The 27,670-nt window shown below is 32.4% G+C and overlaps 1 long non-coding RNA gene across 1 annotated transcript in view; it reads left to right on the top strand.

Moving 5' to 3' along the window:
- The window catches only part of LOC139706768 (uncharacterized), a 97,052-nt gene extending 73,382 nt beyond the window's left edge, over positions 1-23,670 (top strand). Inside the window, exon 3 of the long non-coding RNA XR_011708417.1 lies at positions 23,617-23,670. This is a non-coding gene — a long non-coding RNA (uncharacterized lncRNA). The remainder of the gene's footprint in view (positions 1-23,616) is intronic.
- Positions 23,671-27,670: the final 4,000 nt, after the last annotated feature.

Raw genomic sequence — 27,670 nt, 5'->3', positions numbered from 1 at the left:
CTAGTGAGCCAAGTCAGAGTGGAGGGCATTTTGTATAAGCGGAATCTCCTGAGTGAAAGATTGCAGTTCCCAGTGGATATAACCTTTAATGAGATGTAATGGCAAGGTGAGTCTGAGGTTGCCAGGAAAGATGGTTACTTGAGAATGAAGGAAACAGTTTATGTGTGGCTTTGACATCTAGATTGAGAGGTTTACCTTCAGTGTGGTCTGAAATAGGGACTCGGAATCGATTTCTACGCAGAGTTATAAGATAATGAAAGCAGCATTTCAAATGGACTGGCCCAGAAGTACTATGCAATATATGGTGATGGAGGGTGCAAGGTGTGGAGCAGCCTGGAGCCATGAAAGTTCCTAGGAAATGTTTCCAGTAATGCAGGTGTGAAGTGAGTGATAAGCTCTTAGCTTCAGGTGGTAGCAATTAGAGAGGAATAAAAGGAAAGGATACCTGAGGCATTTAATTTATAATAACACTGTATATCTATATTTTAATCTCATAAGTAACCCACATGTTTGGTCTCACGGTTGTTGGTTTAGTTCTGTGCAAAAAAAAAAAAAAAATATGTTACCACTAATGTATTCCTTATCTCTCAGTTAAAGGCATTATTAAAAACCCACATTGTTCTGCCTATATAAAGACATTAGTACACAGTATTACAGATCCGCTAAGAGCATGCACTTTGAATTGTTTTCCATCCGTGGCAGTAGAATTTGCTGAGACAGACACACACTCCCAGTCCATCTCCATTATCAACAAAAGCTGGCACTTTTGAGATTGTTGACAAGGATTAGTGACCCATTTGAAGCCTGGAACTGAAAGCTCTGTGTCAAACAGAAGGTAACTGGTACATATGGGGTTCTATCCCCTTATTAATGCCATCTACTGAGCCACTGAAACAATCTACCATGTGTTGTAAGGAAGGGAAACTAGTTGCCAGAAAGATGGCAAAGAGTCAAATGAACCGGATTTCTTTTTGAGTTCTATGTCAATGAATTCTGTTGAATTTTTTCTAATTCTCTACATTGTCAGGGCACAGGCTCCACACTAAATGAACAGCAAATTTCATGAGGACATGAGATTTGATGCTGGAATAAATCTCTTGTGAATGATAAAAACATGCATTTCCCGTTTTAAAAGTTTTGACTCATACTGTGCATAACAATTGTAATGCCATTTAGAGGTCATTTATGAGATGGCAATATAAGCATGATAATTCTTTCCACAAAGTGGAAAATTTCATTCTTTCTCATCAAAAAGTGGAGACATATTTTGTAATTGCAAGCAGTGTTCTGTCATTTGCTTGTTTTTACAATTGTACTAATCAAAGAATTTCAACCATTGCATTTTGCTTTATGGCCTCTAACCTAAGAAAATAAACATAGGATGATTTTCATATGCGAACATCACATAAATTGCATCAGTAACATTCTGGTCAGTTCCATTTGTCCTGTCATTTGAACAATTGATTCCCTCATATCCATGATCTGACAATTAAGTGATTCAAATAAGCTATCCAAAAAAAGATTACTTTTAATATGTTTTTTCCTCCTTGGACTACCTTATATCCAGTCTCTGTGTATTCATTAGGCTATTTTGCCAGTTATACCAACTTGAAAAGAATATTTTTTTAACGTAATAGATATTTATGGGTTATGTTTCTGTAATCAAATTATCTCTGTTGTCAATCAAGGAGATATTCTAGAGACATGAGTAAAATATTGTGTGAATATTATTTAATGAATCAAGTAGGGCTCTTTTAACCTTGTGGTTGCAATTTCTATTTTAGAAAGACACTAGAGACCCATATTTAGAAATCTCTAGGAATTTGCTCTGGGCAATATAGCACTTTCATTTTATAAAGGGAAGGATAAAGCTTCTCTTTTTGAGTTGAACTTGCCTATTTAAAAAAAAAAAAAATGTGTTCTGTCTTTGGTATGATCCTAACAGGTAGCCTAATCACCTTGGGTTCTAAAATACCTAACAAAGCTTGATGGGGGGATACAAATTTAAACTATATGGGGAGTGCTTAGTTTGGGGCCAATTTATCTATCAGTTTCTTGCAGATATAATGATAATTAAAGCATAATCATCAATGTGAGAATTGCTGCCTAAAGAAAAAAAGAAAAGGCTTCTTTGTTTATGATGATGAGGAGGAAAGTTGTAAATAGTTTAGATGAGTTCATGAAATGGAAGAAGTAAACTAGTGCCAGGACACTCGGGGTAAAGAGGCTTATATAAATACTGAAAATAGCAAATGATGCATAAATAGCACAGCAACATTAAATACATGTTTTGATAGTTTGGGTGACTGTTTCACAAAATGAATGCTCTTGAGCAGGCAAGTATAAAGCATATTTAAACTATCAGATGAAAATACAAAGACCAAGAATTTTCTGTACCAGATTATAGCATATGAAAAGGAAAATTCAAATAAAGTTTCTTTTTTTTTTACATAAACCCTTGAGATAGGTCAATTTTTAAAAACACCAATTATGCTGAATTATTACAAATTGACTTGGTATAGATTTAAATCAGGAACTTAAAGTTATTACTCTAAATATGAGCATAAAGTTTACCTGAAAATTCTTCGTGTAAAGAATTTATTTCCATAAGAAAATCAAAAATATATAAAAAAGGTCTTTTGAGAAATACTTAAATTTCACAAGTTAGACATTTTATATTATGATTTAATTTTTATTCAGAGAATGTCAGACAAAGAATCATATGTAATTTTTAAGCTCAAAAAGGAACAAATATTGTCTTATAAGCAGAAAAAAATAGGAGGTCAAGGCATATTTTACTTTTGATTAATTACCTATAATAGAGTATTGGTCATCCAAGTAGCCTCAGGATAATGGAGCAAACCCTTTATATTTTGTTTTGGTTTTGTTCATTTGTTTCTACTGATCTCAGATTACTTAGATATGAATTCTCAGGACACTCTGGCAGTAATAATTTTTATTGGAAAATTATTTCACTGTACTTCTTTAATTTTACAATTTCTTTTTCAAGAGAGTACACATTTCATTATAGTATTTCAGTATAATAGGAAGAGAAAATGCAAATACAGAAGTAAAAGGTGGTCAGTGGGTGAAGGATATGAAGATCTTTAGAGAGACATTAAGGGACTGCTTCATAAATACAAGAGCCCAGTAATAAAATCAAAGGCAACTGATCATAAATGTTGCAACCATCTACTATCAGATATCCACAGGAGAGGAATTTTATTTATTCATTATCATTAATGATAAGAGTGCCACTGGATATTTGACACACAGTTGTTAGTGGAGTATGGGACATGAGTAGGAGGGTGACATCAGTATATATTTTATTTTGGACTAATTTTTTTTCTTGCATTTAGTTACCACAGTGATATTCTGATTTCTGAAAAAGAAAGCAATGAGAATTTTTTTTACTAACATAGTTAATAGAGTCCATCCAAATTTATTCTAGTGCATTTTGATAATATTTGTCAACCTATATTGTAATTCTTCAAGAAGTAGACTCAGCATGATAATTGTGCATCTGTGGTTAATTAGCTCAGTTGGTTGACTCATGGAGCTAATGAGGCCAAAGCCTGGGTTTGTTCCCTGTGTGGGCCAATGAGTTTTGCTCTTTTGCTGGGTCACAGACTACAGTTCAAACACAGGCCAACTATCTCATAACTGCATGCCACTGACCATAAGGAAACTGGGCCAAGAGAAAGGAAATTCAACAGCAAGCCTGGAAATAGATCTTTAACTCTACACAGTATCTATTTGTTAATGATGTGTCAAAAATGTTCATGTATGAAGAAAGCATTAACTATGCACTCAGTATGCTGTGAATAACACATAGAAAATGTCCTGTGGCCTCAAATGACACACTGAGAACTAAATATTTGTAATCACAAATTGAATCTATTTCAAATTACAAGGCAAGCAAAATGCCTGTTTTTCACATTTTGATTTTTTTGCAAGATTTTGTTTGTTTGTTTGTTTATTAATTTATCTTTTATTACCAAGTATTGAACCCACTGGTGTTTAACCACTGAGCAACATTCTAGCCATTTGCATTTTTTTATTTTGAGACAGGATTTTTGTAAGTTGCCTAGGGCCTCACTAAATTGCCAAGGCTGGCTTTGAACTTGGTGATCTTCTCTGCCTCAGCCTCTCAAGCCTCTGGGATTACAGGTGTGTGCCACCATGCCTCACTATGTCCAGCAGATTGCAAGTGCCTTTAAGGAGTCTGATTAGCACCCTACAGCCTACTGTGAGTTCTGAATCAACTATGAAATAAGACAAAGGAAGGGGAGGAGAAGGCAGATGGAAGGTCAAAATATCAAATTTGTGTCAGATAAAAACTAGATCATGTGGCATAGCTTAGACCCACAGATAAATGAGATTCTTTACCACTAACCTCAAAATTTTACCCACCCTTTCAGACTAAGAGAACACAGTCTCTCCAAATGGGACCGACTTCATTTTGCTTTCTGATAATTATTTTGTAGGGAAGTCATACCCCAAGAAAAATAAAGAGGGGAAGAATTAAATGGCCAATGTAAGACAAAAAGGAAAAAACAAAAACAAAAAGTATGACTTACTGTATAGGTGCATTATGGTAAATAATTGTAAATTTATTGATAATCAATGTAGTTACATAGTGTAGTGGTTTTTCCCAATGGTTTCCTAAATTTTTAAGTGTGGATGGTTCCCATGGTATCTGCCATATTGTAATCATAAATACCATGATCATAAAGAAATATTTTGCTTGGAAATATCTACATACATAATGGAAAGGCCAAATTGAAAATACACATATTTGCAGAAGTAATTCATTTTATTTATTCATTATCATTAATGATAAACTGAACTATGTAACATTAGTCTAATAAGATATTTTATTTCTTGAAAAAAAATGTTCTGTGGTCAAGTATGTCTTTTAAACTCTGTGTGAATCTCTTTGGGGATTCACAATTCACTTCAACTCTTCAATGTTTGACTTTATCACAGAGTTTCCCATAAGTGGATAGGGAATCCCATATAACTGCAGTCTAACAAATTTAAGTTTAGGAAACACTCATCAAAACCATAGTGTGATCAAGTTATTTGTATTAAGGTTTTAGAGTAGTGTATTACTAATGAAGAAGAGAGAATTTATTCTTAAATTATGTTTTCTTAAAAAAAAACTATCAATAAATGGTATTTCAAGTGCAAATACTGTTTTATTTGTTTAGACCTATCAGAAGCAGCTTGGTATTTTTCTATTTATTATAAGCTATAAAGAAAAAAATTGTGAATATGTTTTCATTGCTACAATTATAACTTTGAACATGAATGACTACAACTATATTAGTAATTTTTTACAATGCTTTTTTACATATATTTATTTATATGTGTCTTTAAAAGCAAATCCCACATTTGACAATTTCTTTCAGAATGTTATTTTAGTCAATGAAGATATTATTCGGTTTAAATTTTATTGTAAAACTATAATGCTTTGCAAGCAGAAGAGCTGTCTTGGAAAATTAACTGGTTTATGGAAGTGAGAACAGCTAAGTATTCAGGGATCTGACTAATAATTATACAGTGTGACTTTTGTTGCCAGGCATTCTTTAAAGTACTGGTGACATAACAGCTATCCTTGCCCTCATGGAGTTAACACTCTGATGCAAGAAGCTAACTCCTCCTTCACTTCTAAAATATTTTGGTTAAATATTCATCCAAATATAAATAAATAAAATGCTTACCAGTATGGGATTCTGATCCCCCAAATAGTTTTTGTCCAGCAAATAATATAGACAGAAAGATTTAGTTGGTTGAAAACATGTGTTTATTCTTTTTAAAGCAAAGGAATATGTTATGTCAGTACAAAACCATTAACATAGTTTAGAACCTATAGAAATCTCTCCTTATGAAAATAAGTTATGAAATATTACTGTTTAAGTCCTTTTCCAATGTGATTTTCTCCAGGTCTTCTGCCCTATATTAAGAAAGTTTCTAATAATTAATTTTGTCTTAGTTACCTTTTTTATTTAATTTGCCTGAATTATATGACTGAATATAACTGAATTTCAATTATTAAAACAATAGACTAAATTAAATTTATTTCATAGTTTGAGCCCTAAAATTCCTATACTTGTCATAATACTTTAACACGCATGGCATTTTATCTAAATATGAGGTTTCATGATCACCAGCAAGTGCAAGAATATATTTTATCTAAACTCCATATGTCTTCAGTCATCTTGAATTAATACAGATTCGAACAGAGTGGTTATTCCCCTAGGAAAGAAAAATGCTCTGATAATTACCCCAGATTCACAATTTTCCATTAAAATACTAAGTTGCAATTACTATTTAAATAAATGCAGTGCAGTCTTATAGGATAATTGTATGTTTTCTTTTGGCTTTCCTAGGCTTCTAATTTGCCTTAAATGATATTGTGTTGCAGATTAACTAAAATGTTTTTTACAAAGGAAATATCAGAAAACACTGTATATGTTAAATAAATAAAATTTTATTTAATCAAGTTAAAGTGGAAATTTTGTTTGAAAATCTTTAAGAATCCTGCATGTTACTTGTGGTTTACAAAAAAGCAAAAACAAACCCCCAAACAACTGAGTTTGTATACAGATATTGATTAAATTTATATCTCTGCCCCAATTTTCTATTTAAAATAGATAAATGGTTGGAGCTGAGTGAAATCTGAGATTCACATATATCTAAGTTAATGTAATTCCTCTTTAAAAATACATGCAGCCTCATTATTTTTTTATAGATTCAATTTGATCTTTGGAGAAATTATGAACAAAAGTGATTTGACTACATTTGAAAGGAATAAAATTTCATTTGGAAAATTCAGAATTATATAGGAATATCTACAAGTAATATTTTTTAAAAGTGGTCCTTTTTGAGGAAAATGATCACAAAGAACATTTTTTGGTAGGTCTAATAATGATGTTGATGGAATTGAATTCACCCTGAATTCTTACTGAATGATTTCCCAGAACTTATCACACAGCAGAACTCCAAGCATTCTTCTTGTTCTTCCATGTAAAAGACATATTTAGTCCACATAATCAAGCTTTCACCAAACTCAAAATTATTTACAAATTTTCAGTGAATTTTATCCTTCCTGCCAAAAAATGTACAGTGTGTTTGAAACTAGACTAGCAATATTTGGTACAATTTTTCAGGGAAAAAAAAAGTATTTTGTGTGCATCCTCCTCTTCCTCCTACCTTCAGGATGCAGCTGGGTAGGAGGGTGAGTGAAAAAGGTTGTGGAGAAAGAGAAATGGAATAGACAGGAAGGGAAAAAATGCAACAAGCAGATGTTCTTTTTCTAAAAATAAGCATGAAGATGCTTAGTGAACAAACCTAGCTCTTGGATAGGAATCAAATGAACTGGGTTCCTCAGTTTTGTATCAAGGATATACTCCTTAAGTATTTTAATCACTCTGACCTTCAGTTTATTAGTCCGTAGAAGAGAATAACAGCACCTGCCTTGCTTAATGTTTAAAGATGTTTAATGGCATAATATATATAAAATATAGCATGATATAAACCTACCATAATGGTAGCATCATTGACCTTTATATAGAATGCTTCTGGGAAATTTTGCTATATAGCATTTTGTTAATAAATATTTTCAATTGTGTGTAAAGCTCTGAGGCTTAAAAAAAGACTCTAATAGCTCACATTATTTAATTCTTGCTGTGTACTAGACATGTTCTATTCCCTTTGGGCAAATTTATTTATTTAATCTTTTCAACAACCCAATGAGGTAATTATTGCCTTTGTTCCTATTGAAAGGAGAGGAAAGTGCATACAGGTGGATTAAATGATTTATCCAGGGTTACAACACAGAAAGGTCCTCGGGTTAACTGGTCCTACCCTCAGTCTCAACTGCACAATCTTTTCTATAGGATCCCTCCATACAGTTTTCAGCCTCTGTTAAAATTTATCTCAGTAAATGAGCCAGGGCCTTATGACATAAAGATTGTGTGTGTGTGTGTTTGTGTGTGTGTTTTATAATTTTTTGGTCTGAATTTTTTCATTTTTAACTTGTGCATAATAATTATATAAAATAGTTAGATTTTTAGTGTGGCATGTTCATACCTGTGCACAACATAATTTTATCAATTTAATTCCCTACTACCTTCCCTCTTCCCTCCTGCTCATTTTTTTCCTTACTTATCTCTTTTCTATTTTCATGAGATCCTTTTTTTTTCATTTTCTCTAGTTTCCACATATTAGGGAAAACTTAAAACCCTTTGATTTTCTGAGTTTAGCTTGTTTCAAATAACACCATGCTCTCCAGTTACATCCATTTTCTTGCAAATGATGTAATTTTATCTTCTTTATGGCTAAATAAAACTTCATGGTGCATATATACAACTTTTTTTGACCCATTCATCTGTTGACAGACACTACGCCTGGTTCTATAACTTGGCTACTCTGAATTTTGCTGCTATAAATACAGGTATGCATGCATTTCTACAGTATGCTGACTTAAATAATTTGGGGTAAATACCAATGAGTGGTACAGCTGGATATTTCTTCACACCTTGAAAATTTATCTTCTAGTGGGCACAATTTTCAGACTAAAAAAAACCTGCAGTTAAATACAGTGAATATTAAAGTATCGTTTGTAAACTAAAGAAAATGCAATTAAATAGTCAACTCTGACCCCAACTCTGGCAGTAATCAAAGATATGTTTGCTAAAACAATTTTTATTTTAAGTTGTTGGATTATTTTTTAAACCAAAGTATAGACTCAACATATCTAGATTTTATTTTTAGTTTAGCTAACTAGCTTTTACTCTTCAGTATACTAAAATAACAAACAGAAATATATTCTTTTCTTTTAAACTGAATTAAAATATAAAATGTTATAATTATTTACTGTAATCACACACACATGCTTCTCTTCACATCATTTTACATTCTCAAATAATAAGAAAATATATTGTACTAACAAATAGGGACTTTGTTCATTAGAAATTTATTTCAACAACATGGTGAAGGTGCATAATCTGCCTTGTAGTATATTTGAATTATATGATCAAAAAACATTTGATAATGATTTTGTTAATGTATATGTGTTGTGCCTGAGATTTTTATTTTTATTTCTATATTTTTCCAAAAGTGGGTTATACTATTCTAGATACTACACTAAAAATTTACTTCATTGGATGCCATCTAAATACTATCACACTAGAATGTCAGACAAAACCTTGCAATATATATCCCAAAGAGTATGTGATTTTTATAATGCTCAAAATGTATAATAAATTTTGAAATGCTGAGTTGTTCTTGATTTTTAAATGCCAGTCTCTCAATGTACATAAATCAGTTCTAAGTTTTGTTTTCATCCATTCTTACCCAACCTTCTCTTTATACATGTTCTCAGTCATGAATACCACTTTATATTTTTAAAAGTTCATATGGCTTAACTGTCATTATGTATTGGAAAAAATTATTTGGCTTTATGTTAAAAAACTTTTTGACATTTTACGATTTCTTCCCATCTTAAGCTTTTGGAAGACAAGGGATTATTTCTTGCATAGCAATTTGCACATATACATTACTGATTATTCATTAAATATTATAGGAATGAAGGCAACCTTGACACTATTCTAATTGCTTAATTATCTTTTTTTTCTAGGCTGCATAAGATTTAAATCAGCAAATGCATAGTTGGCAAAGGCCCTGATAGGAGAAGGTTGACATTCTAATAGAAATAAAGAAAGAAAACTAAATGAAACCAGTGAAATTAAAAATAACGATAAAGAAATACATTATATAATGTGTCATATAAAATGTAAAAAGGCAAAGATTCTAACTTAGGGGTAAGCAATCAAACTCTATATTTGAAACACTGTGTGGGCCTTCAAGGAAAGTTTAAGACAAGTCTGGGCAACTTTATTAAGACCCTCAGCAACTTAGCAAGACTCTGTCTTTAATTCAAAAATGAAAAGGACTGAGATGTAGCTCAGTAGTTGAGTGCCCTTGGGTTCACCAGTATTGTGGTTAAAAAAAAAAGAAAAAGAAATACAAGTGCACACAGACACCATAGTGGGTTGTAGAATTGATTACTTCTGACTTTCCAGTTGGCATTAATTAACCATTGTTTTTTGATTCTTTAAGATTTCTTATATTACTTAGACATTGCCTAATCACGTTCTGATTTTAGAGAAATATTTAGTAAATAATCCAATAGCTAAGAGGAAATGTTAAAGAGCTATCCTCAAATTCAAAAGTTCATGCCCAACTCTGTGGTGGAATGAGACATTCATATTCATAGATTCCATATTTACTGATTCAACCAACCATAGATTGAAAATTCTAAAAAGTAAAAATTGCATCTATACTGAATAGGTGCAGACTTTTTTCTTATTACTCCATAAACAATGCAGTATAACAACCATTTGCATAACGTTTGCATTATATTAGGTATTATAAGTAGTCTAGGGATGATTTACAGTGCATGAGAGAATATGTGTAGGTTATATGCAAATACTACACCTTTTTGTATAAGGCATTTGCGCATACATAGATTTTGGTATTCCTGGGGAGATCCTGAAACTAATACCCCAATTACTGCCTCAAACCTGAGATAGGCTCTTGAATTGATTGACTTGACTGGCTCATGCTCCACTTCCTCCCAATGGACTTACCATTTATTTCAGGTGATGCATTTGACAAACTCATGCATATATTTGATACCAAGTCAAGAAGGCCCTGAAGGTACTTTCCATTAAGTGGAATGGAATGTCTTGTATATTTGTGGCTTTGTTACTTAGCTCATAACAGAAACTTCCATTTTGCCAAATGGAGGTTCCTGTAGCCCTCATTCTCTTTGAAATCTGAGTTTACATTAGGCATAACTCTTAGGTTAAAAAAGATGACAGACTTTCAAGACAGCTATATGTAGTATGTGACCCTTACATAGAATAGGAACCAGTAAATAAAATATTATGCATAGTTAACATAAATGCTATTCTTAAACAAAGTTAAATTAATAAGGCAGCATACAGTTTTACTTGTCTATAACATCTTTACTCAAATTTGTTAATTTTAAGCATGAAATGATTTATCTCTTCTAAATCAATGTAGCTCCAGGCTTTATTTGGAATTTCATGGAAAGAGAGTATATGTGACATACATTTTTAATGTATTGGCTTCATTTTTTAAATTTTTAGATCAGTTTATTTCAGACCATTATTATCTTGTTTATATGGTCTCAGGGTATGATCTCATTACCCTTAATTCTTAAACCAGCCAAAGCCCCAAAGAATCTGCTGCTTACTTTAGGGCTGTCTGTAGGTCTGAGAATGTCCAGATACACTCAAGTAACAAAAGAGGCATTCTAAAAAATTATAGTAAATACCTATATATGGTAATTTATGTATTATGTTGCTTCTGTAGTTTGGAAAAGTAAAATTGAAATTTTCAATTCCACAGTTACTGCAAAAGTATTGATTAAAACCCTAAGCCACTTAAAACATTTATGTTACCATTCTTTTCCTCAGTGCATGATGGAAAATGTTATACTAGCAAGATCATACTTGTATGACTATCTTCATGATCATAATAGTTGGATAACAGAAACTAATTTTAAACTTAACAACCAAATTGATTCACATAAATTGCTTAGCACCATATCTATACTTCAGGGGTGCTCTGAAATATTATTTTTGTTGTATTCATATCTATATTCTAAATATTTTTTAGTATGAATTTTAAGTGTACAGATTAACTCACGTGAAGAATGACAAAACCTTATTCTACAGTTGATATTTTAGGAAGTTGCATTTATTTAAAATTTCTCATTCCAATTTTAGTGTTTATATCAGCTCCCATCTGATTAAAAAAGATGCTGGTCATAATATCTTAATGAGTGTTGGTGTTGAATTGATCATAGGAGTAAAAAAAAATCTAGCAATTTAATTTTTTATAGTATAAAAATAATCAAAGAAATGGAGTTGTTCTCTCTCTACTCATTTCACTTTTTAAAAGAAATCCCAGTAAATATTTTCTGGAGACTCAAAAGTGGTCTTTATTATATGATTTTAAATGCCAGTTATGTCTTTAAGCATTATAAAAGGAAACCATTATGTTTCACAAAAATAACAATTCCTTTAGAAGCCCACCTTTTATCCACAGGACCTTAGTGAAGAACTATGACTTCAAAAATATTATCTCTTACTATTCTTATCCTTACGTCTAGGTTTTGCTTTTAAATTTCTCTTTGTGCTGTAATCGTTGTATTTTTTCCTGATTTGCTTTAATTTTCATCTCCATATTATTGCTTCAGCTGATTTTTTTCTTGCTTTCCATACTAACTCTCTCCCTCCAGCCACCACCATATGCAAGCATCTTCTACAACCATGATACAACACAATTTCTTATACTCTTTTTTTTTTTTATTCTGGTCTGAATATTTCTGAATCTTTCAACTGGTTCACCTCATGTAATTTGCTCTTTTAATGATTTTTAAGGCATGTAGAATCAAATAAGCCCTGAAAAATCAATAGTATTTCTCACTAAAATTATGAAGAAATTTAAATAATAGATGATCTTCGGGAGATGACTTTATCTGATTTTCTAGTTTATCACTAGCTCCACATTTAACAATAAAAATTCTGTTTAACCCATAAACGGTATTGATAAAGAAGAACATTGAGGGGAAATTTCTAATTGGGAGCAGTTAACAATTTTGGAAATGGAGATGGTTAAGAAGAACATAAAAAAGAAGCAAAACTGAATGATGGGACAATAAAAGATTCCAAGAAGTAATTTAGCTCAGAAGTCAGTAAACTACACTTCATGGGTCAAATCTATGACCTGTTTTTTGGAGAGTTTCAAAGAATGGTTTTTATACTGATGTATGTTTGAAAAAAAAATTAAGAACATATTTTGTAATGTGAAAATTGATGAAATTTTGTTGTCCATAAATAAAGTTTTATTGGAACTATGCCATACTCTTTCATTTACATATTTTCTTTGATGGTTTTTATATTGCAGCAGCAGAGTTGAGCAGTTGGGACACAGCCCATATGACATATAGCATGTGAGACATTTATTATGTATCCATTGGGGAACGTTTCTATTTCCTCATTTAGAACACTCCCTAACCTGGTTTTCCTAGCCGATCAAATCATAGTTTATTAACGACTACTCTGCAACTTCAGACCAAATAAACTAGCAGGCACCTTCCAGTTTTTCCATTTGAGGTTTTCTTTATAGTAAAACAAGCAGTTGCAAATAACCAATAAAAACAGTGACCTTGGTCTATTTGTTACTTTACGAAACTAGACTGTTTAGTCTGAGATAGCTATAGCTATAGACCCATACACAATTGTAAGAAATGAAACAGAGAACTGGGGATGTGGCTGAAGCGGTAGCACGCTCGCCTGGCATGCGTGCGGCCCGGGTTCGATCCTCAGCACCACATGCAAACAAAGATGTTGTGTCCACCTAAAACTAAAAAATAAATATTAAAATTCTCTCTCTCCCTCTTAAAAAAAGAAATGAAACAGAGAGGTATGATGTATTCTTTAACCAACTTTTCTCAATGGCAATATCTTGAAAACTATAGTACAATATTACAATAGAAATATTAACATCCGTATGGTTAAGACACAGAGTATTTCCATCACTATAAGGATTGTTGCTTTTTTATAGTCATACCTACTTTTCTCTCACTCCCACCCTGACCTTAACCCCTGAACAGTTTACGTGTTTTCCATTTTTATAATTTTGTCATTTCTAAAATGGCAAAATGGAATTATATTGGATACTTTTGGGGATTGGCTCTTTTCATCCAAAATAATTATCCTGAAATAATTCTGACTAGTAAGTGTATCAATAGTTTGTTCCTTGTTATAGCTAAGTAGTCTGAATGGATGTACCACAATTTGTTTAAACACTCATTAGAAGACATCTGTGCATTTTTGAGTTTGGAGTTATTTTGGGGGAAAAAATTATAATTGTTCAGAATTCTGCATGAATATAAATAGTCATTTCTTTTGGATAAATACCCACAAGTCAAATTTCTGCTTCAGAATATGAACTGGAAGTTATATCCTTGTCTTTTATTTTCTTAGAAACATTGTACAGCATTGTTGTTAAGCTTTTAAATATGTGTTAGAATTATCCAGTGAAACAATTTGGCCTCTAGATTTCTTTTTGAGGAAGTTAAAGTACAGATTCAACTTCTTCGCAGTTATAGGACTACTCAAATGATCTATTTCATAGTGGATAAGTTTCTGTACTATATTGGGTCATTTCTTTATTATTATTTTATTTTTGAAGATTTGATCCATTTCAACTAAGATATTCAATTTATACCTAGGATAGCTTGTAATTTTCACATATTATTTTTTGATACCTGGCTGGGCACAGTGGCACATGCCTGTAATCCCAGAAGCTTTGGAGGCTGAGGCAGGAGGATTACAAGTTGAAGACTAGCTTCAGCAATTTAGGGAGGCCCTAATCAACTTTATGGGGCTCTGTCTCAAAATAAAAAATAAAATGTGGGGATGTAGGTCAATAGTAAAATACCCTTGGGTTCAACACTCAGTACCACACACAAAAAAGCAAACAATATAATATTATTTGTAGGGACTCTAGTGACATCCTCTATTTCATGTCTAATAGTAATAATTTGGATTTCCTCTTTTTTTGCCAGTCTTGTCTTGCTGTAGGTTTATCAATTTTATTAATCTTTCCAGAGAATCAAATCCTTGTTTTACTGATTTTTTCTATTTTTTTTTTGTTTGTTTTCAACTTCAATTGTTTGTGCACTTATTCCCTTTCTTCTCTTATCTATGTTAGATTTATCTTGCTTATATTGTTATTGGCTTTTGATATTAGAGTTTTGATTATGGGTTTAAGATTTTTACTCTTTTTTAATGTGTGTATATAGTACTATTAATTTCCCTCTGAGCACTGCTGTAGCTGTCTCCCACTTTCTTTTTTAAATTGTATTTTCATTTTCAGCCTTTCCAATGTATTTATTTTTCATTTGAGACCTCCTCTTAGACCTATGGGTTTTTTTGATGTGTTGAATCATTTCTAAGTGTTTGAAGATTTTCCTAGTACCTTTTTGTATTTGATTTTTTGTTAATTGCACTGTAGTAAGTAAACACCCTTTGTGTGATTTCAATTATTTTTAATTTGTTGAGACTTGCCTTACGTGCCAGGATAGGGCTTATATTGAAATATGTTTCTGGAATGTGAAAACAATGTGCAATCCACTATTGTTTGGTGGTACATTTTATAAATGTCAGTCAGACCCTATTGGTTGATGATTTGTTGAGTTCTACACCTTATTATTTTTCTGTTATTTTTTTCCTGTCACTTGTTGGTAAATGTATACAACTCTCATTATGAACTTTTTTCCTTCTTTGTTTCACTAGTTTTTACTCTATGCACTTTGAAGCTATTTTGTTTGGTGCTTATACAGACAGGGTTGTTGTGTCTTTTGCTTTGTATTGTTCCATTTGTCATTATATGACATATCTATTCCTGGTTTTATTTCTTTCAATGTTTATTTTACTTGATATTAATACAAGCACCCCTTATTTCTTTGGTTGTTATGTGTTTTTCCCATCCTTTCATTTTCAATCTATATATATTGTTATATTTGAGTTCATTGTAGAGAGCATATAATTGGGCCATGTGCTTTAATTCACTGTGTAAATGTCTGCTGTTTAATTAGTAATAATAATATAATGCATATTCTTCATACAATTTGCATTTATTCAAAATTTTTTTGTTTTAATTCACCTTTTTTTCCCATTTATTCTCTTTGTTTTTATTGTTCTAATTTCTCTCTCCTGCTGATTTCTCTCTCTCTCCTGACAATGTGTTGGAATTTTAAGAACTTTTATATAAATAATATTTTCAGTGTATTTCTTTTTTTAAATTTAGTTGATTTATTTCTCTAATTTGTTATACATGACAGCAGAATACATATAGAGAGTACAATTTTTCATGTCTCTATTTATTCACAAAGTAGAGTCATACCATTCATGTATTTATACATGAACTTAGGGTAATGATGTCCATCTCATTCTATCATCTTTCCTACCGGCATGCTCCCTCCCTTCCCCTTCCTCCCCTTTTCCCTATATAAAGTTCCTCCATTCCTCCCATGCTCTACCCCTGCATCCCCATTATGGATGAGCATCCTCATATCTGAGAAAACATTCAGCCTTTGGTTTTTGGAATTGGCTTACTTCACTTAGCATTCTCCAACTCCATCCATTTACCTGCAAGACTCATGATTTTATTCTCTTTTAATGCTGAGTAATATTCCATTGTGTATATATACCACATTTTCTTTATCCATTCATCTACTGAAGGGCATCTAGGTTGGTTCCACAATTTAGCTATTATGAATTGTGCTGCTATAAACATTGATGTGGTTGTGTAGTATGCTGTTTTTAAGTCCTTTGGGTATAGACCAAGGAGTGGGATAGCTGGGTCAAATGATGGTTCCATTCCAAGTTTTCCAAGGAATCTCCATACTGCTTCCATATTTGTTGCACCAATTTGCAGTCCCACCAGCAAGGTATGAATGTGCCTTTCTCCCCACATCTTCGCCAACACTTATTGTTGTTTGTATTCTTAATAGCTGCCATTCTGACTGGAGTGAGACAAAATCTTAGAATAGTTTTGATTTGCAATTCTCTAATTGCTAGAGATGTTGAACATTTTTTCATATGTTTGTTGATTGCATATCATCTTCTGAGAAGTTTCTGTTCAGTTCTTTGGCCCATTTATTGATTGGGTTGTTTGGATTTTTATTTGGTGTTAAGTTTTTTAAGCTCTTTATATATATATCCTAGAGATTAGTGCACTATCTGATGTGCATGTAGTAAAAATTGGCACCCATTCTGGATGCTCTCTGTTCAACTGATTCTTTTGCCGAGAAGAAGCTCTTCAATTTGAATCCATCCCATTTATTGATTCTTGATTTTATTTTTTGCATTATAAGAGTCTTCTTAAGGAAATCAAGGCCTAATCCAACATGTTATTAGTGATTGCTTTATGCTTTACATTACATAAATTACAACTTTGATAGTCATCCTATGTCTTCATTTTGCCAAATTTGTTAAAGTACCTAACTTCAATTTTTGTATCTTTACTCATCTATTTATAATATAATTGTCTTAAATATTTTCTATGTATATGTTTAGGCCCACATCCGACAGTGCTACATTTTTTTGTTTCTACCATCAAACATGATTTAGAAAATTTCAGAGAAGGAAAATTTCTTATATTTATCCATATATGTGGTTATGGAATTCTTTCTTCCTTTATAAAGTTCCAAGTTTCCTTCTGTTATCAATTGTGTTGACAACTCCCTAGTCATTCTTTTAGGGTAGGTTTGCTGGAGAAAAATTCTGTTAGTTTTTTTGAACTAAAAATGTCCTGATTTCTTTTTCACTTCTAAAGTATCTTATCCATGGATATAAGATTCTGGGTTGACAGTTTTTTCTTTCACCATGTGAAAGTGTTGTGCCTGTGTGGTTTCCTATAAAAAACCCACTGTCACACTTATTTTTCCACATTAGGTAAGGTTGTACTATCTTCTTACTCCTTTCAAGATATTTTTTTTTTTTGTCTTTAATTTAAATACATTTGATTGTCATTGGTTTTGGTGTAGATTTCATTGGATTTGCATTTGCATAGGTTCTCGAATATATATGTCTTTTGCTAAATTTAGGAATTCTCCAGCAGTTATTTCTTTAGGCATTTTAAAAGACCATTCTATTTCTCCTTTCGTTTTGGAAGTAATAATGACACAAATATTTGATCTTTTATTATAGTTCCACAGTTAATTATGTCTGTTTACCTTTTTTTAAGTATATTTTGTTTCTGTACCAGATTGGGTCATTTATTTAGTTTTATCTTCTAACTCTTTGCTGTCTTTCCTTTTCAGTTGAGTACATCCATTCAGTTTTAAAATATCAATTTTTGTAATTTTTTGATCTAAAATTTCTATCTGATTATTCTTTTTATCATTTATTCCTTTGCTAATATTTTTAATGGTTTTACTTCAACCGTATCCATAGTTGCTCATTAAGACATTTTCATAATGAGATGGATGCTTTAAAATCTTTGTGAGATAATACTAATAGCTCTGTTATCTTGGTGTTTGTATTACTTGTCTTTTTTAAAAATTCAGTTTGAGATCTTCCTGGTTATTTTTTGCATCAAAAATAATTTCTAATTGAAATCTGGACATTGTGGGTATTATGTATGAGACTTTCATTCTTATTTAAATCTTCTGTTGTACCTGGATTCCTTTCATTTCACTCCAGCAGAGGAGGGGGGTGGGGGATAGGCCACTTCATCATTGCCAGAAGTAAAACAAGCCTAGGGTTTCTCTGATTGGCCCCCACTGACACTGAAATGCAAGAGTTCCTAGTCACTCCTAGATGAGGGTGACAGTTTCTGTTCCTGGATAGTTCTCCACTGGCACCTCCCTGACTGGAAGTACTTTGTTAACTTCCTTTGTAGGAGTGGCTACTATGGTAGCCTCCATGAACTTCGGGTGCCCAGGAATAGAGGAGTAGCCTTGTTATTGCTGGACAGTTTCTAACATGGTGATTCTCTACAAGTCATCCTCTAATATCACTTCAGTAGGGAGGCGGGTCTAGAGAGGAGTCTCTTTATTTTTGAGTTGAGAGTGGGGCCCAGGCTCCTCTTGTAGGCTTTACTGACAGTGCATGAAAAGGAAGGGAACTTGTTGTTTTAACACTCCACACCCCTGCAATGGGGATAAATGTCCTCGCTCCCTACTTGGACTTAGGCCATATCATGTCTGAGTGGGGAAGGTGTGGATTTGGGTCACCTAGTTTTAGCTCAACAAGAGTCAGTCTCAAGGCTCCCTGCTTGACATTTTCAGGTGTGGGTTGAAATGGGCCCACAGTTCCTTGTGTGGTATTGGATTAGAAGTTTCTGTCTTTGTAGGATGCCCCTTTCTTGGTCCCTTGACTAAAAAGAACAGGCTTTTGTTGGAATTTTAGTTTATTATTTATTTTTTTCTATAACATTTGGCATTTCTGGGTTGTAGCCTTTTTCAGCTTGAAGTGTAGGATATCTATAGCAAAAGAAAATTGAAATAAATCACCACCAAGCTATTTCTTGGGTCATGCAACCCCATAGCTTGTTTATCAACTTCTCTTTATCTTTCAGTGTTTTCCTTGTATTTATTCATATCTAATATCCAGGGATTTTAGTTGAACCTAGTGGGAGGATTATGAAAATCTTATGTGTATTACATCTTCTTGTTTCTTTTTAATTCATTTTTTAATTAGGAGAGAATCATACAATATTCACTAATTAATGAATTTTGTATTAAAAAGTAAAAATTTTGTACAGAAAAATTCTCCATCTGTAATTTATATTTTAATATCCATTTAACTTCTTTGTTCCAATTTCTACCAGTTTGTTTCTTGAGGAGTTTATCTCCAATAAATATTCTTTCATGACCTATAACACTTTGATTTAGCTTTTCTCACTTGAAAGAGAACTGAGGGACATGGCATACAAATTATTTTTAGAAATATTTTTTTCTAGATCTCAGAAAACTTCATATTATTTGCTTTTATTGGGCATGTCATGGTTTGATTACCTTTTTAAACTTTGTCATGTATTGTTTAATGTATGTTTGTATATATGAGGAAAGGTAATTCCTCATTAATTCATCACTTTGGAAAGGCACTGAATATACTTTTAAATTTTTCTGAAAAGCCATTTATCCTTCTGAAAAAAAAATTCATCAATTATCACAAAAACATTTTTTAATAGAGTAGAGCATGGTTCTTTGTAGAACTCTTCAGTGTATTTGGCTTAAATATTAACAATACTTGCTTTCCTTCTTGGCTTTAGATTCTGCTTAATGAAATTGTGAAAGATTTAATTCACTCCACTTTTGTTAGAAAGTGTGGAAATGTTTGTACATGGGAACTTTCATTGCATGCTGGAATGGAAACTCACTGGGGAGGGGGAACCATTTCATTTTATTGCCTAAGAGCTGTTGGTATACTCCCTGCATCTTTCAAAGGCATCTTTCATGCCACACAGGCAAACTGTAGCCAGTGAAGAAACAGAAAGAACACTTCTCCCATGTGTCAACCTCGGCAAACTTGCACAGCAGCTGTGCTAGGTACTGATGAGGATTACCAGGACCCAGGGTTTTGTGTGGTTGAAGAGACAACTGGCCCTCTCCGGGGACCACTTTGGTTGTAGACTGCAGCAATAATGCATACCCACTGTTGCTAGTGGATATTGGTGGCCATGTAGTGCAAAAGCAGTGCTAGATAAAATAAAAAAGTAATAAGAAGCAAGAAGACAACTCAAGGAATTTTTTTTTAAATCTTAAAGTGAGAGACTAAAACAAACATTCCAGGCTTTGCATTCACTTGTGAGGAAAAGGAGACAGAAGAAGGGATGCCTTTAACACAGAAAACTTGCCGGGCATTCCCGTCTTTTCATTTGAGAACCATTTGGGTGTGTGAAGAAATAAAGTTGCAGAATAGGCATGTTCAGACCTTTATTTGCTACTTTTGGTAGGAAAGATTTTTCCCCCCTCTTAACTACAAGAAGCCAGGATTTTCTGTGCAATGAAACAGGCGTTGCAAGAATCAGATTCACTTTGGACGACTCTTCACATTCCAAGTCATCATTGCATTAGGCAGCACAATTCCATCTCTGGTTGATGGGCAGAAAAAGTGGGCAGCTTGCCAGGTAGACGTTTCCATGACTCCCAGCCCCCAAAGGTGATGCGTTTTTCAGCTAATTCAATGAAGAGTGGGCTGAACTTTGGGTCTAAAGGAGACAATAGCTGCCTTCGCAGTATCAGCAGAATGGTTGATGGGAATGCACTCTACATTTGGCAGAGAATCATGTGACCTTACGACTGAGATTTTGTGATGGTGCCAACGGAGACTTGGAAAGCAGCAACGGTCCTGACTTTTTTCTTCTTTTCTAGCATGGCTCAGAAAATGGTGGATCTTAATACTTGACTTTAGCCAGACTCAGCAAGCAACTGAGCTTTGAAGCACAACTTCGCCTTTATTCTGGGTTTTTGGCAGGCCACCAGGAGGCTGTCCCTTTCACGCCTGATAAATTCTGCTGCTTATCTCTAAAAAGAGAGAGAAGGGAGGAAAAAAACAAAAACAAAAAAGAAAAATAATAACAGAATATTGAGGCATAACAAGTGAATTCTAAAATTTTGTGTGCTTTTTGTTTTTTGTCTTTTCCCTGCTGATTTTTTTTTTTTTATGTTAATACCCTTTCTGCTTGCTGAGGAATCCAAGTAGTTGGGTTATTTATTTATTTATTTTTTTGGTTTATAATGAACAGGCATTTGAACTGGGCAAACAGGACGACAGCAGCAGTGAGCATGAGATCATTGCAGCCGTGTAGCAAACTGGCATCCTGCCTTTTCACCCCTTTGGTTCGGGAGAGAAACGTGTGCAGTCCTCATTTCTAAAGTCAGCACAGCCCGGAAGGATTCCTGGTCTCTCCCACCTTCTACCATTCTGCTGCCAGTGACGGCAAGGATTGGTGCAGCTTCTGCGCAGTGCTTTGTGCCTGGAATACAGAGAAGGAAGAGAAAGAAGACAAGCACTCTCGTCCTTCTTTGCTAAGAAATAACAGGAGCCCTGAAGAAAAAAAAAATTGTCTTACTTCATGCAAGAGTTTTGAAAAAAAATATATGAAAGACTCCTACTCAAAAAAACAAAAACAAAAACAAACAAAAATCCAAACCAAAACAAATCAAAAAAAAAAAAAGCAAACATTGGCTTGTGTAACTACAGAGACTTCGGGCTTGGTAAAGCAGCTTTTAAGGCAACATAATCAAATGAGCCTTCTTTATTTTTATGATTTCAAAAAATATGGCATAATTAACAATACATTGCTCTTGGTGAAATCGCACCTTTCATATCAGGTATAACTTTTTGTTGTTGTTTCTTCTTAAGCCTACTGTTTTAAAAAGGGATCCTTGAACTTTCCGTTTACTCTTATTTAACTCATCACACACTTTACTCTAAACTTTTTTTCTTTTACTCTCTTGCTCTAATCTTGATTAGAATAGAAACTAAAGTAAAAATAGATAAATCTCTGAAAATGTTTTTCTTTTGTTATACACCAAAGTTTTAGAAAGACATTAACATGTTAAGTATGCTTTTTGTGTCCAGTATTAGTTTCTGCTAAGAAAAATGAGTGTTTAGACCTTGTTGGCAAAAATGTAAAAGTCTTTCATGTGATTTATAATTTGTAAGGTGAATGAAGAAACTTTTTGAACTCAAAAAGATCAGACTGGGATATGTATTAAAATACTGACAAATAATATTAGTTTGAGGGAAGTTATAGTTAAATTATCTACAAGGATTTCAATCGAATAGAAATAGGGATGAAAAGATCATGTTCTCAGTGGCTAAGTAGAAAAGAAGCTTGTTCCTTAATAACACTCTATTTTAAAATACATTTTAAAAGAAGTATTTGTCCTAGAGCAGTTACAAAGAATGCTGGAAATATCTAGTAGACATTTTAGTGGAAAAAGTACTAACTAACTTTTAAGTTTAAAGCAACGTATTGGCTCAGCAGATAAATGCATTGTATTCTAATTAATCGTCTGTTTGCAGAAGTAAATTCCTAGCAATTTAAGCATTTCATAACAAACTGTAGTTTTGCCTGGTTTGATGTGAAAGGATTAGCAGATGCATATCACTTTAATTTTGATAAAAAAATTATTTTTAAACATGTAAAAAATGTTAAAAAAGAGATAATGCTTTTGAAGTATACACTGTATATCAATGTAGACTATAATTTGCATATTAAGGATGGTTGCTATGATCTTTTCCAAAAAAATAAACTTTAGGCAAAACATTATGCTTTTAAAATCATATTATTCTAAAACATGTAAGGTAAGCAAAAAGAAATATTGCAGAACTGATGAATTCTGTCTTTTTTGTAATCCTACAAAGAATTATGGGAAATTACACAAACCTCACCTACTGATAACCTTTAAATAAAATGTTTTATCAGGTTTATTGCTTATTGTTCACTGATTATTTACAAAACAGCTCTTGTTCCTGTGTGCTGCCTCAGCTAATGGAAAACCAACTTTCAAAAGCTTAATTAATATTGATAAAACTGTCTTCATGTTTCAAGATCCTTTAGTTAAAAAAACATTATTTTAAATGTTATTTTTAGGAGCCATTAATCTCTACACTCTTAATTATCTTATTAAGCTCCATGCCAAATCCAAATCTCTTTTCAGCTTTTACTACCTCATTGTGCAAAACCTAGTCGCCTCTTTAACAGCCATCTCCTTTCACTTTCACAACTGTTACTGTGAAAACACCACCAACCCAGGCAAACGCACAAATGCAAACTCTAAAACCACATTATATGTCATATGAGTAGCCTTGGGTGGGGCCCTCAGTATTCCAAGCCTTTTTTTTTTTTTTTTTAAATACTTGAAAAGGTTTTGCCATTGAGATACTGTGTTTTCTTCTTGATCGTCTACCTTCATTCCCACCATCCACTCTAGTGCTCTTCCTAGATAGCAGTTGTCTGATATTTCTCCTTTTGTGGTTGTTTTAGGGAAAAACTTAAAATGGATATGAGAAGTGAAGAAAGTGATCATAGGAGAAAATCATCTCAGGTAAAAACAAAAAGCGAAAGAGCAATTAATTGATAATTTTTTGAAGAAGCAACAAAATTCTCTTAACTGTGTTTAGTTCTAAGAATTCTTTTCGTATTCTTTGTGAATCGAGCTGTTTGAATTTTCACTGATGATTTTCATTTGAGAATTTATAATATCTGCCTTCATGAAAAATATTTTTTTGCCTCAATTTGTACTCAATGTTCAGTTTACATCACTTTGAATGTATATCTGTATATCCATTCATATAATATAGGTGCAATACGGTTGAATAGAAAGCTACTTAAGAAAATGGAAAATTGTATTTTTTTCATTTCTTGTACCATACAAGAGAAAGTGAAATCTGGGGGAAAGGAATAAAATTGTGCTTTTTATCTCTTTTACATGAGCTAGTAAGATAGTAAAACCAAATATACATTCTTACAGTGATAAAACCTGAAACTAATATTGCCTTTTATTTCACATCTAAATTTATAAATACATGTTGAAATACTTTTACCAAAAGTGAATGCACAATTGCCATTTACTATAGTTTTTAATAAGCATGGGAACAATTTGAAAGTGAATAATGGTGAAAAATTATGTAGATCCAAATTATCTAGATAGTCTATAAAATACAATGTATTATGTTTATTTCAAAACATGCAAAATCATAAAATAATTACTGTGCAGTATTATTTTTTACAGTGAAGGTATAATTAAGAAAAGCAAAATGCACATAGGGGTGAAATGATTAATGATTATACAACTTGTAATTTTGTTGCAGTTGAGCTTAGCATCTTAAAAAAATGTGTATGTGACTGGCTTTATGTTCATTTGTGTGTTTACTTGTCATCTAGTGATTTAAAACAATTTTGGGGAGCAATTTATTTTTGTCCAACCTGTTGACCAGACGACAGTTGTATGTAGGTATATATTTTGTTTTAAATATATATTTTTTTAGAAAATAAAGTTAAATGTATTTTGTTTAAGAGACAAGATATCCTCATTGATCTAATGCATCTGGAGTATAAACGTTAGTTAGTACGAAATAGCAGTGATGTTAACATGTCATTGACTTTAGTTTTCTAATGCTAATTTATCCAAATATTGTAAATTTTAGTTTCATTCCAGCTGTACATACATATGTATATATTTAGGATTTATAATAATTTTGTGTGTTCTCTTACTTGCTTTATGAGAAACTCATGTTACTAATCTCTTAAAACTAGTAACTAGTGCTCTGTAAGAATTAAAAGAAGCACTCTAGCTCATATACAATTAACTTAATAGTTAATTTGATTTTAATTGTAGGCTCAGAATACTACTTTCCAGCATCACAATTGCATAGTTTATATATGCATGTATGGATTCTTTTTTCCCTTAAAACTCATCATTAATTAGAATAGTTAGATTTCAAAATATTCACTATTAAAACAAAAGCAATCTGTGAAAAATCTTTCAATAAGCTATTTTTTAATCCTCATGTATATAAACCTCTATGTAGTTTTGCATATTTATGAAGGCCTTTAACTTGAAATATGCATCCTTAGAGTTCAGTGTTTAAAACATTTATACAAAAGACCAGTAGTATTATTTTTCTAATTGCATTAGATATGTACAACAAATTCTACATTGTTAGGGGGCCCATTAGAGATGTTGCCCATTGGCATAAACCCGTAGATCCGATCTTGTGGTGAAATGGACCGCACAAGCTCGCTTCTATGGGTCTGTGTCAGTGTGGTCATCTGACAAAATACTATACACAATGCTGTTCAATGATATATTAGTAAATTCCTGTTAAACTCCAGTTTATTAAATACTCTTCAAGTACTTACTATTCCTTTGCTTGTCATTGGTATATTAATCTCCTCTGTCTTACAAGGCAGGCTTTAATTGTTGGCCACTTGGAAGCATTTATAACACAACCATTCAAGTTCAATTCCAAGTACAGCAAACTGCTTAAAAACATTGTATTTTTTTTAATAGCAGGTTTTGAACCAAGATCCGAATAGATCCTGTTCAGAAACCTCAGTACTATAGTGGTTAGTATACCTCATCAACTTCAGCAAGAAAACTAAAGACTATAAATGGATTTATATATTATTGTTGAGCCTACTTCTCAAAAATGAAACAGAATGCTACTGAGTTTTAATATCATTAATTGCTATGGCAGGAGAAATGTCAAAAGACATTTTGGGTAACCTGTGGTAGAAGCCCAAGAGGTTAGAATAGTCTTATGAGACACATTTTAAATTTATTGGTAAAATGCTAGAATCATACCTGCACCCTTGCCAAGCCTTTAGGTATATGGCTGCCATATTTGGAGGAGCTGACTGAAGATATGATAAGGAGTTTGAAGAAACAATGGAAGCTGTGTGCATCCGGGTTGAGGTAGTAGGTTGTATGGTTTAGAGTTACACCCTGGGAGTTAACTGTACAACCTTCTAGCTTTCCTTGGAGCACACTTGAGCCATCGAGGAATTCTTCATCACTTTAATCTGACCAAGCCAATTTCTATGCAAGAAAGTAATGTGTCATGAGTATTTTATACAATTTATTTGAACCTTTATTTCATTTAAATGATCATTTCACTTCTAATGGCTATCCCATTCCATTTCCATCTATTTATAAGCAATGGAAAATGGTATTTCTAATGGGTTATTACCCTATGATCAAACATTTTTAAGAACTGGTGAATGGTGATTTAAACTGAGTTAATATTGAAGCCTTTTTTCATTCATAGAGTCACAAAATTCAGCATTTAATTTCCAAACTAATCATTGATTTACTTTTATTGGCTACACAATATAGATTACAAACAAAAGTCTTCTGGTGTTAATAACTCCCATAGAATATTATTTGAGTTTTTCTTATGACACATCACTTTCTACATTATGTTATGGCTATTTATGTGCTTGTTTATTTTTTTCCATACTAGACTGTAAGCCCCTTGAGGGCAAAGTCCATTTCTTATTTTTCATTGTATCCACCTGTAATGTTTTACACATAATAAGCAAAAATATTTATTGGATGAGTGAATGGAGTTTAAGATCTCATTTGTGATGAGTTTCAATTTATTATTTGAATGACTTACAATAGTGCTCAAAATCTGTATTCATCCTAAAATTGCAAATTTAATTCCCAGACTGCTCTGCATCACTAATGTGTGTAAACTTGATTTTTTTTTCTGTGTTGACTCATGCTAGACATACAATTTAAAATTTTGAAGTACTTTTTATTTCTTTGCAATGAAAAAACAAATTTATTTTACTAAGTAGCTCATTAGAATTATAATCTTAAATTTACATAATGTATATTTCTTTTGAACTTATCAGTACCTTTATTTCTAGATGAATTTTTATTATTTTAGCAACAATTTCAACTAAAGATTTTATTTGAGGTCTCATTTAATAATATGATCTTTAAAAATCAGATTTTTGTATTTTGTGTTTTCTTCTCATCTTCTACCTTTTATTTTTGTACAGCTGTATCTGTTGAATAAACCAGTAAAACTAACTAGAAAGATGCCAAGAAATTAATAATACACAAGTATGTAAAATACAATTTGAAATTTTGAACCTATTTTTATTTAAATGAAAGGCAACTTACAATATTCTTCATATTATAAAGCAAATGGATCTTTTTAGAATCTATAAGTTTGCTATCAACTTTAGCATCAATGTGTGGCATAATAATGTAATAAGGATATCTTACATAGATCATTTTTCAGCTATAGAATTTAGTAGTTTTTGATCTCAGAACTTGAATTTATTAACTCCAAACATGAAACATGGCATACATATGCAGAGATGCAGAGATTGTGTGTGTGTGTGTGTGTGTGTGTGTGTGTGTGTTTGGCTATGTAGAGATAAGCTTTCTAGAATACTCATTCAAATATCTCATTATCTGAAACTAGCAAACAAGGAACTTATAAACCCCTAGTATGTAGAATGTGTGAGCCTTGAAAAGCTGAGTACCAATTATTTCAAGTAAAATTATTTGACTAATAAG

Source organism: Marmota flaviventris, chromosome 8 (assembly GCF_047511675.1).
Source record: "Marmota flaviventris isolate mMarFla1 chromosome 8, mMarFla1.hap1, whole genome shotgun sequence".
Taxonomy (NCBI): domain Eukaryota; kingdom Metazoa; phylum Chordata; class Mammalia; order Rodentia; family Sciuridae; genus Marmota; species Marmota flaviventris.
This window is presented reverse-complemented; position numbering and strand designations above follow the sequence as displayed.